Source organism: Pundamilia nyererei, unplaced genomic scaffold (genome assembly GCF_000239375.1).
Source record: "Pundamilia nyererei isolate P.nyererei 1_Seehausen unplaced genomic scaffold, PunNye1.0 scaffold00166, whole genome shotgun sequence".
NCBI lineage: Eukaryota > Metazoa > Chordata > Actinopteri > Cichliformes > Cichlidae > Pundamilia > Pundamilia nyererei.
In genome coordinates, this window is record NW_005187567.1 from 1174813 (window position 1) to 1184593 (window position 9781).

The following is a 9781-nucleotide window of genomic DNA, read 5'->3' on the forward strand; positions in this document are numbered from 1 at the left end:
ATCTAGTCTGCCAATAGCATGGCAGCAAAATGCATTTAGGAAGGTAGATATGATAAATTCTGCTCTGGTTCAAACCAAACATCAAAATGAGGATGAAAGGTCATTTAAGTGTTTTTGAATGTGGCTTGGTTGTTGGTGCCAGATGGGTTGTCTGAGTATTTCAAAAACTGCTGAGCTGCTGGGATTTTTCCATACAAGCATCTTCAGTGTTTACAGAGAATGGTGCAAAAGAGAGAAAGCATCCAGTGAGTGGCAGTTCTCTGGGTGAAAATGCCTCGTTGATGTCGGAGGTCAGAATACAGTAGCCAGTCTGCTTCGAGTTGAGGGGAATTAAAAAGTAACACAACCCAAGGCATGCAGACGAGTGTCTTGGAATGTACAAAACACAACCTTGAACACACAAAGCCCTCAAATCATCAAAGACTTAAAGTTGTTGAAGTTGTCAGGGCACCCAGACAGAAATATGAATTAGCTGAGAATGGCAAATGACCAATAACTTATACACAGATAACTTTATTTTTTATTTTTTATTTTTTGCCTGTCCTGTATGACACTGTAGCAATCAGAATTATTGCCTGAAGGCCAAGAAAATGCCCAACAATTTACTTTCCCAAGTGGACCTTTTGCCAAACTGCTCCACTTGATTTTCATAGTTTATTCGATCTTTATTATTTATTTTTATTTTAAGTTATTACAGTTAGAAAGGCCAGGACTCGGGGATGGGAAAGAGAAATAAAAAGAACAGAGAAGTTGGGAAGAGAGTTAAGAGAAGGAGAGGGAAAGACAAATGGAGGAGGAGAGGGATAGAGAGAAAAGACACTAAAAGTTTGCTTCACTACCTGCTGAGAAAAAAAACAAGCAAAAAGAAAACAGCACAGAAGGGAAACTATAGCAACAACCAACATAAGCATAGGTATCTGTAAATAATAAATACTTAATCTTACTGAGCAGCACAGAAGACCGACAATGCATGATATGTTTAGAGGCAGCAGCCAACCAAGCTAACCTGGAAAGAGCTGACGAGAGCTCTAGACGGGGGGGGGGGTCACCCAGCAGCCATGGTGCAGAAGCTACAGGGGGCTGCGGCAACGTGCCTGCAGGCTCGGCCATCAGACAGCTGTGCCAGAGTGGACCGAGCCCCGGGCCCAGAGGCTGAGCCAGGCCACGCCAAGCAGCCACTGGGAGTGAGCCTGTAGATACCTGAGCGCCCAGCCCCGGACACCAAGAACCACTAGTGCACTAACGGCTGAGGGCATCAGCCACTGGCAGGGAGTGTAGTGGGAGGGGAAATAGGCCTCCACACCTGGGGGGTGCCCAGATGTTCCCAGAGAGGTGAAGTCTAAGACCTGTCCTGACACATAGTCATAGACATAGAGAAACTGGCACACACAGACACAAGCATGCATTTCCACCCTCATGCACACATATACGAATATTCAGCACTCGTCCAAGGTGGAGACAAGCAGAAATGAACACTGTATGCACACCCTCACTCCCCAAACATACTCTATAACCCAGGTCCAGGTACCATCACCCCCAGAGGGGCAATTCGCCCCCAGACCCAGGAGATGTTGCCCTTTTCCCTGGGGTGGAGACAAGCAGACCGCCCCGGTCCTGCAACAGCAGTGAGGCCCAGCATCCCAGACCCCGATGGCGAACAGAGAACGGGGGTGTGAAGATCGCATAACTCTCTCCGCCCGCTCATATGTGGTGTTGCTGCGTGCTGTTCTAAAGTGCATTTAAAGCACAGGAAGGGCATGGTGCTTCCTGCCCGAAAGCAGCAGGTGTCAGCACGGCCCCTCCCGAGAACCCTCAATGTCTACATGTATTTAAAATTGAGAGGTGGGCACCGACACCAGAGGTGAGGTTGAATACACAGACTGTATTCAACCTGGACGCCGTATAGTGTGCCCACCCCCACGGCCCTGTATGTATCTGCTATGAGAATATTAGTAATGTGGATGTCTAGGTTGTGAAATAAAATTGAGGCACAGGTGGCCAGAAGGGGACAGAGGAGGAATGTCTCCCCTGCACCTCAGTGATGCACCTGTACACCAAGGCCCTGCATCTGTGGGGGTGTGATGGAGTGGGAAGAGGGAGGCAGTTGGGGGGGGCTCAACTCAGATAACTTATTTTTGATTGACTAAACAGCACGCTGATGACGGGTGTGGTTGGCAGCATCATAATTTTGAATTATTGGATAGTCTGTCTGTCACATTTTCACAAGAATAGATAATGGTGGTTAAAGGTCAAAGCTACTGTGGTCTAGCATCCATTACATTAAAGCGTTTTTTAATGCTTTCCACATCTGCAATTCTTTTAGGGTCCGCTTGGGTCTCAGTGATGTAAATTTCGTCATCAGATATGAAGGACCACATAAGAAGGGGTGCACATAAGTGGTCCGCAGGTGCGCATACACTGTCAAAATAAAAAATGCGCACCAGGTAAGAAATTGCAACACGCGTTTGCGTACATAAGATTTTCTGGAGGAGGACAGACATTTGTTTAGAACTCTTAAAGATGTCAAAGAAGCAAGCTCCTTTAAGCAATTACTTTGGTGTTCCTCCAGCTCCAAAGAAATGTCAGAAGGAGCCCGAACCGCAAAAGAAGCACCTATTCTCGGAAAAGTGGTTGCAGGAGGTGAGCTGGCTTCAAACAAATGATGAACGCACAGAGATTTGCTGCAGAATATGCCGTGAAAATCCCACTCTAGCGGACAAAAACAGTACCTTTTATATGTACGCAAACGCGCGTTGCAACTTCTTATCTGGTGCGCGTCTTTTATTTTGACAGCGCATGCGCACCTGCGGATCACTTACGTGCACCCCTGCACATAAGCATGTGCCTGCCATTTTTTTGCAACCATGCTGATTCGTCCGTGGAGATTTTGCATTAAAATGCATTAACTACACATGTGCCCAGGCTGTGGATTTCGAAGAATTAGAACCGGAATGCCTACACGGCTGTTGGGTCTTCAGTTGTCCATAACATAGTATAATCCAGGCTTAAGTGAATACAATACTGTGCAAAAATCTTGAGCCATGCTTCATGTCTTTATAGCTTGATGAGAAATGACTGCCACAATTTATTTAAAGTGGTGCAAAAATACATGAATATACAATACATAAAGCAAAAAGCTTTATACATAGCCTGAACTCTCTTAGACAGCTTTTTTTTTGTAATTTCATTATGTAGTCTTTGGTAATAATTCTCCAGGCTTCTTGAGGGACGTTCAGCAGATGTTTACTCCCTTTTGTTCTCTGTCGAGCTGATCCCATAATATTTTGTTGTTGAGCTCCAGGCTCTGACTGGTAATGTTCCATTGTGTTTTTGTTTTAGCCAGGTTTGCTTTTTACATTACACCATTAAAACAGAAGTTTTTATGTCTGAATTGGAACCCAGCATAGAAATAGAAGTCAAAGAATGTGACACAAGCTTGTGTGCGTGTGTAAGCTTTTACTATCATGGGTTTGACATCATTGTTATGCAATACACAATGCAGAAAAACCATGCCATTGATTAAAAGATAAGCCTACGATTCCAGTGGACTGGAGAATTTGAAACTTGCTCTCGCCTACAAATGTTCTCAATTCCCAGTACTAGTCAAAGATCAGTGTGACTTTCCAAAAGACATTTATGTCCATAGCTCACAAATCTTTGAAAGTAGGAAATAATAGTTTTTTTGTTTTGTTTTTTAAATTAAGGATGTATTCACAGGATTAAAGCAAAAGCATATTTTATCATTAGCATTAATTCATCCAACGGCCAGAAACAACAGAAAGGTGCTTAGATTTTTGTAAGAAGCGCAGACTTTAAAGCTAACATAAGAGGAGTCATGGGTAACTTAAAAAAAACTCATAAGAAGTTGTATAATCTTACATCTGTTGATAATTTTGATGAATCAATAATTTAAGATGCTAATCTCTCCACATACGCACTGTATCAAGAGGATTAGCATGCTACCCAAAGACCAGTGCAGCAGAATATAGTCTTACAGAGTCTGTGAAGGAAAAAATTGTAGACTTGTAGAGCTGGATTTCCCAAGAAAATGAAATTGTGCTAATACGCACTGTGGATTTTGTTACATTTGTGTCTGCAACCTGTCTGCATTCAGTGTTTGAATAACTCAGATTATTATGCAGTCAAGTGCTGGACTGAGATCGTGCCTCTGCAAGTGAAGGAAAATGTTCAGCAGTGGAAACTCTAGTTCAGCTTGGTGTTTCTGTGATACAAATGCTGTTGCAGACCCAGCATGTCTGATATGTGAGGTGTGATGGTCCTCTGCCTCAGCTAGGCCTGCTGCATGTTTCCTGCTGTTTGCTCCTCTGTGTTGCCCTGTTGCAGGTTCCTGCTAGCTGGAGTTCATTTCCTCTGGAGCACTGAAGAACCAGCTGTCTCAGTCTTGCTGCCTCTCTACAGCCATGCCATTTGTTTGGTTCTCCTCAGCCTAATTATTTTAAGCTTTCCACTACACAACACCATATAACCTAATATTCAAATTTATCCAACTGCAAATACACTAACAACACCACAGGTCTCATAAAGTTAATTATGGTTTCTCTTTCAGTGAATACACTGGTCAATTTTGGCTAAAGCTGTATTTCTCCTGTTACTTGTTCTGGCTCATGAGTTGTGTTGAATCCTGGATGCAACCCATTGCAGTTGTTTTGGTTTGTGACATGTAGAATAGTAAAGTCCGTTATCTGCTTTGTGTGCTCGAGAATATAGTGTATTAGCATATTTTGTTAAGGCACCATTGGAGGTAAAATATTTAGAAGTTTATGTCAATTCTGGTGTGCCAGCTGTGGTATAACTGCTTTATTAGCTAAAATCTATCAGTGTGCATTGCCAGTACCTGCAGGCATTGATAATAGAAAACCAGTTCTAATATTTCCTAAGTGGCAACAATTTTTGATTGCCATCCCTAGGTGGTGGTGGATGGATTATCTACAACTACTTACAGGTGGTTTGGGCAAATGTGTGTGTGTTACCTACTTGGTTATATCCTTGCATCCTCTTCCCACTTATTTTGCTTCCTTGTGGTATCAGGTTGCTGAGGATGTGGTGAAAGGGGTTGAAACAATGCTGGGTGTCGACCATTGTGATGGCCAAACCCGTGGCCACACTCTAAAGTCGGTAACTTTTGTATTTTCATTCTTCATTTGAACATAGTAATACATTTTAGTTGCCAATAACTTTATTGATTGGTTTGGATACATTTGTTCTATTTGTAAGCGCGCACATTTAGTTTACTTATGTATTCATACTACTTCGTTTCTTTGCTTTCTGACTAACCTTTGTCTTTTATTTCTTACCTGCCATCATCCCTGGGAGTTGCTGGACAAAAGATGGTAGCTAGGGTTTGAAACCATTAAATATGAAGGAAGATAATCGGACCACACCACCACTTCCTGCTGAAGGGGGGAATGTGTGTTTTCTTTACTTTAAAAACAAAGTATTTGTATTTAATTAAATATTTGAGTTTAGGGTTTAATGGGGTTTTTTGATTTTCTTCTTTAGTGTTTAGTTTATTAACAAACTAGATTGTACTGCATCGGTTGTGATTTATGATTGTGTTTTGTTTGTTACCCCTCATGTGTCACAATGGTCTGATCAGCCATTATATATACCCTTGTATGTCATTTCATGTGGAGGTCAATTATGTTTGTTTGTAGCAGTCATTTGGTTTGTTAAGTTTGCAGTCGTTGCCTGAGTTCAGTTTTGTTTCTTTGACCGCTTTTATGAGCTCAACATTTATTAGTCTTGTAAATATAATTTTTGGGGGTTAAATAAATGGAAACTATATTTTTCTAATAATTCCTGGGCTCCTCCTGTTTTTCAACTCGGTCCATCACAACCATCAACTTTTGTTTTTATAAACGGTTCATTGATTATTCGGCTAGTTTTTGGTTTTGTTTTGTTACACCTGTTGAAAAGTCAGAAGTAATGTTAGACTGGCATTGAAAACATTCCGTCTCCTATTGTATTTCATTTGAGATCAGTCTGTTATTATGACTCCATTCTTATGGAGAGGCGTGTGATGGCTTACTGCCTTGGCTGGGCCTGGTGTTTGTCCCTCAGTATTTCCTTGCAGGTTCCTCCTAGGTGGAGTTCATCAGTTCAATTGGGAGTACCTGACCAGTCTTACTGGAGCATTTAAGACCTGCCTTTCTTGCTCTCCATCCACCCAGTATCATGCTATTTGTTTGGGTTAAGCCTGGTAATCTTAGATTTTACATTACAGTATTTTTCCAACTGTTGACACACCTCATAAAGTTAATGATGTTTTATGCCTCTTTTAGTCAATACATTTCTAAATATTGGTTAAAGTTGTGTTGTGTGACACCTCGTGAGCCAGAGTATGACAGTGGTTAGAAATCCACTCTAACTACTGTCACTATCTGTCGTCTCTTTATGGTTACAGCTGTAACCATAAAGAATTTTCACATTGTATACCTGTGTTGACATCCTTCACAGACCTTTGTATATGCTTGTTCCCACTTGTTAAGTCTGAGATGATGCTGAAAATGAAATTGGCAGTTGAGGGAGGACGTGCCCACCTCCACTCTCCCAGCTCATATTTAAATACTAATTGTTACGAAACCTCTCTGGTGTATGCTACTTAGCCCTTCTGTCTACCTCCTCCACTTTTATATTTTTCTCTGCATGTGATTCAGTTACATTTCTAAGTGCACCATTATGTTGGACTGTAAGCGTTTAACTCGCATGCATGTTCTAGCAACCACCTTAAAGCTCACCTGTCAAAAGGCTGTTTACACCTCTAAATGATGGTTTCAGAGTATGGTTAAGGTCACAGCTGGACTTTCTAATTATCTGTTTCTTGGTAAACATACAATAACAGATTTCAGGTCCACTGTAATTTCCGTTTAAGTGAATATTCAAAAATATCACTGCACGAAAATCTGAAAATCTTTTTTTAAAGGGCTTGGTTTTCACCGGTTTTATGTGTGGGTGAAAGGGCAAAATGCATAAAAAAAAGCTACATCTACAAAAGTACCCATGTAATCCTTGATGTAGCTTAAATATTTTTATTAAATATTTTTACACATAAAGCTGAATTTAATATAGAGTCCAGAAGTTGGACAAAAACTAGAAATGCAGTCGAGACAAATCATGTTATTTTATTTATTTTAGGTTAAAAAGCCAATGTAGAGATCATCTGAAATGGTTGACTTAACATTACTTGCTGGTCAGTATTGGCAATAAAAGCCAATCAGTGTCATTAATTTTTTAACGATGTGCTGGTAATGAGCAGCAAGAGAATCTGAGAAAGCAAGGAATGCTGCATGTTCATACAGCAGGGATGTCAGTCACAAGGTGGTCTCACCCTAGTGGAGACTATATACCCACTAGGGATGGCTATAAGTCAAGAGGGGGTAAAGTAGGTCATCTTCTAATCGGAAGGTTGATGGTTTGATCCCTGGTTGTTCCACTTTCCAGTCTGAATGTCTTAGAATTCTTCGGCCAGATCTTGAACCCTGAGTTGTTCTCTGATGTGTTCATCAAATTATGAATGTGTGTGAATTTAAGATAGAAAGCACTTAGGTATAGAAACAAATGCTTGTGTGAATGAGTGAGTGAGGCATGTTTTATGTAAGAGTTTTGAGTGAACTGTGATAGTGTTGGGATGGCGCCCTTTTGCCTTCAGGACTGCCTTATTTCTGTGTGGCATAGATTCAACAAGTTGCTGAAAATACCTCGCATCTCCTGTTCTCACCACATCCCAAAGGTGTTCTGCTGGATTGAGATCTGGTGACTAAGGAGGCCGTTTCAGTCTAGTGAATTCATTGTCATGTTTAAGAAACCAGTTTAGATTATTTCAGCTTTGTAACATGGGACATTATCCTGCTGGGACCAGTCATCCAAAGATAAATGCACTGTGATCATAAAGAGATGAGCATCGTTAGCAACAATGCTCAGGTAGGCTGAGATTTACATGATGCTCATTTGGTACTAAGGGCACTAAAGTGTTAAGATAATATAAATATCCCCAGTACCATGCATGTCATCTAGTAATAAGGAATTTAGTGCTTTGATCCTTGAATGCTACAGTATGCAGAATACAGTAAGCACTTGGGTGAAGAAAAAAGTGCTTGTACAAATGTGTTTGAATGGGTGAATGAAGCAAGTTTTATGAAATTTGAGCTTTGGTTGCTCAAGTAGAGTTTAATAGCACAATATAAAAACCAGTCCAGTTACATTTACCATTAAATTTTGGTCAGCCAGGGGGAATTATTGACTCAGTTTCCTGTTCTTGGCTGACAGGAGTGGCCCAGTGTGGTATTCTGCTGCTTTAGCACACCTCAAGGTTTAATGTGTGATGTTTTCAGCATACCTTGGTTGTAACAAGTTGTTTTTGGGTTACCCTTCTGTTGGCTCAAAGTAGTCTGGCCATTCTCCTCTGACTTCTGGCATCAACAAGGTATTTCACCCAGTGAGCTGCCTATCACTCGATATTTTCTCTTTTTTTGTGTATGGGAAAATGCCAGTAAATCAGCAGTTTCTAAAAAATTCAAACCACTTATCTGATGCCAACAACCAATGCAATAAGTCAGTTAAATCACCTTTCATCCTCATTCTGATTCTGGGTTTGAACTTAAGCAGGTCTTCTTGATCATGTCTGCATGCCTAAATGCATTGAATTGCTGCCATTGCAGATATTTCCATTAACAACCATTTAAACAGGTGCAGCTAACAAACTGATTGGTAAGTATAATTTACATAATGAACCGAATGTTGTATTCAGTAAAACATGATCTAGTGATTGAGACCATAAACTCATCAGGAAAGTGTTTACTGAGGCCAAAGTTCATTTTCCTATCGACCTCTATACAACTAGACTCCCATTTTGCGGCCAGAGGAGTTGCCCACTGCTGGTTAATAACTGTTACATTTTTTACATTGCCACATACAGGATATTGCGGGTTTTTTTTGTTTTTGTTTTTGATAAATGCTATTTTTGGGGGAGTCTCACCAAAGAAATATGCAAAGTTACTAAATCTAGTGACGGTATTGTAAAGCTGGGAACATGAAGAAGCAATGCAAACCAGCCACCTTTTCTCCTTGATTTTATGGGCTTAGAACTTTATCACATTGCTAAAACTTGTGATGAAGCTTTAGCAAATCCTAACCAGTTACTACTCCTAACCAGTAGTGACTGGTTAGGAAGGTTTAAAAAAACTGTCATTAGAAATTTTCAGTTAAAGCCATTTCCTGAGTTTGATCTTTCTTTTAATTAAATTTGTAACATCCAGTGACCACAGGGTTCACAAAGCAAAGGAGAGAATGTGATACTGATGCTAAATGATGCTTTAAAATTAGACAAAGGCTATAAAAATATGTCTCTAGCTTGCAGTTTTCTATTATTCAATTCAATTTAATTCAATTTAATTTATATAGCGGCAAATCACAACAACAGTCGCCGCAAGGCGCTTTATATTGTAAGGTAGACCCTCCAATAATACATACAGAGAAAAACCCAACAATCAAATGACCCCCTATGAGCAAGCACTTTGGCGACAGTATGAAGAAAAAACTCCTGTTTACAAGGAAGAAACCTCCAACAGAACCAGGGTCGGGGAGGGGCGGCCATCTGCTGCGACCGGTTGGGGTGAGAGAAGGAAAGACAGAAGACAGAGATTAATAACAAGTACAATTTAATGCAGAGAGGTCTATTAACACAGAGTGAGTGAAAAAGGTGACTGAAAAGGAAAAACTCAATGCATCATGGGAATCCCCCAGCAGCCTATGCCTATTGCAG

The 9781-nt window shown here is 40.7% G+C and overlaps 1 protein-coding gene across 1 annotated transcript in view; it reads left to right on the plus strand.

Moving 5' to 3' along the window:
* Window positions 1–9781, plus strand: part of LOC102192831 (chromodomain Y like 2) — a 51366-nt gene that overhangs the window by 5915 nt on the left and 35670 nt on the right. The window lies entirely within an intron of this gene.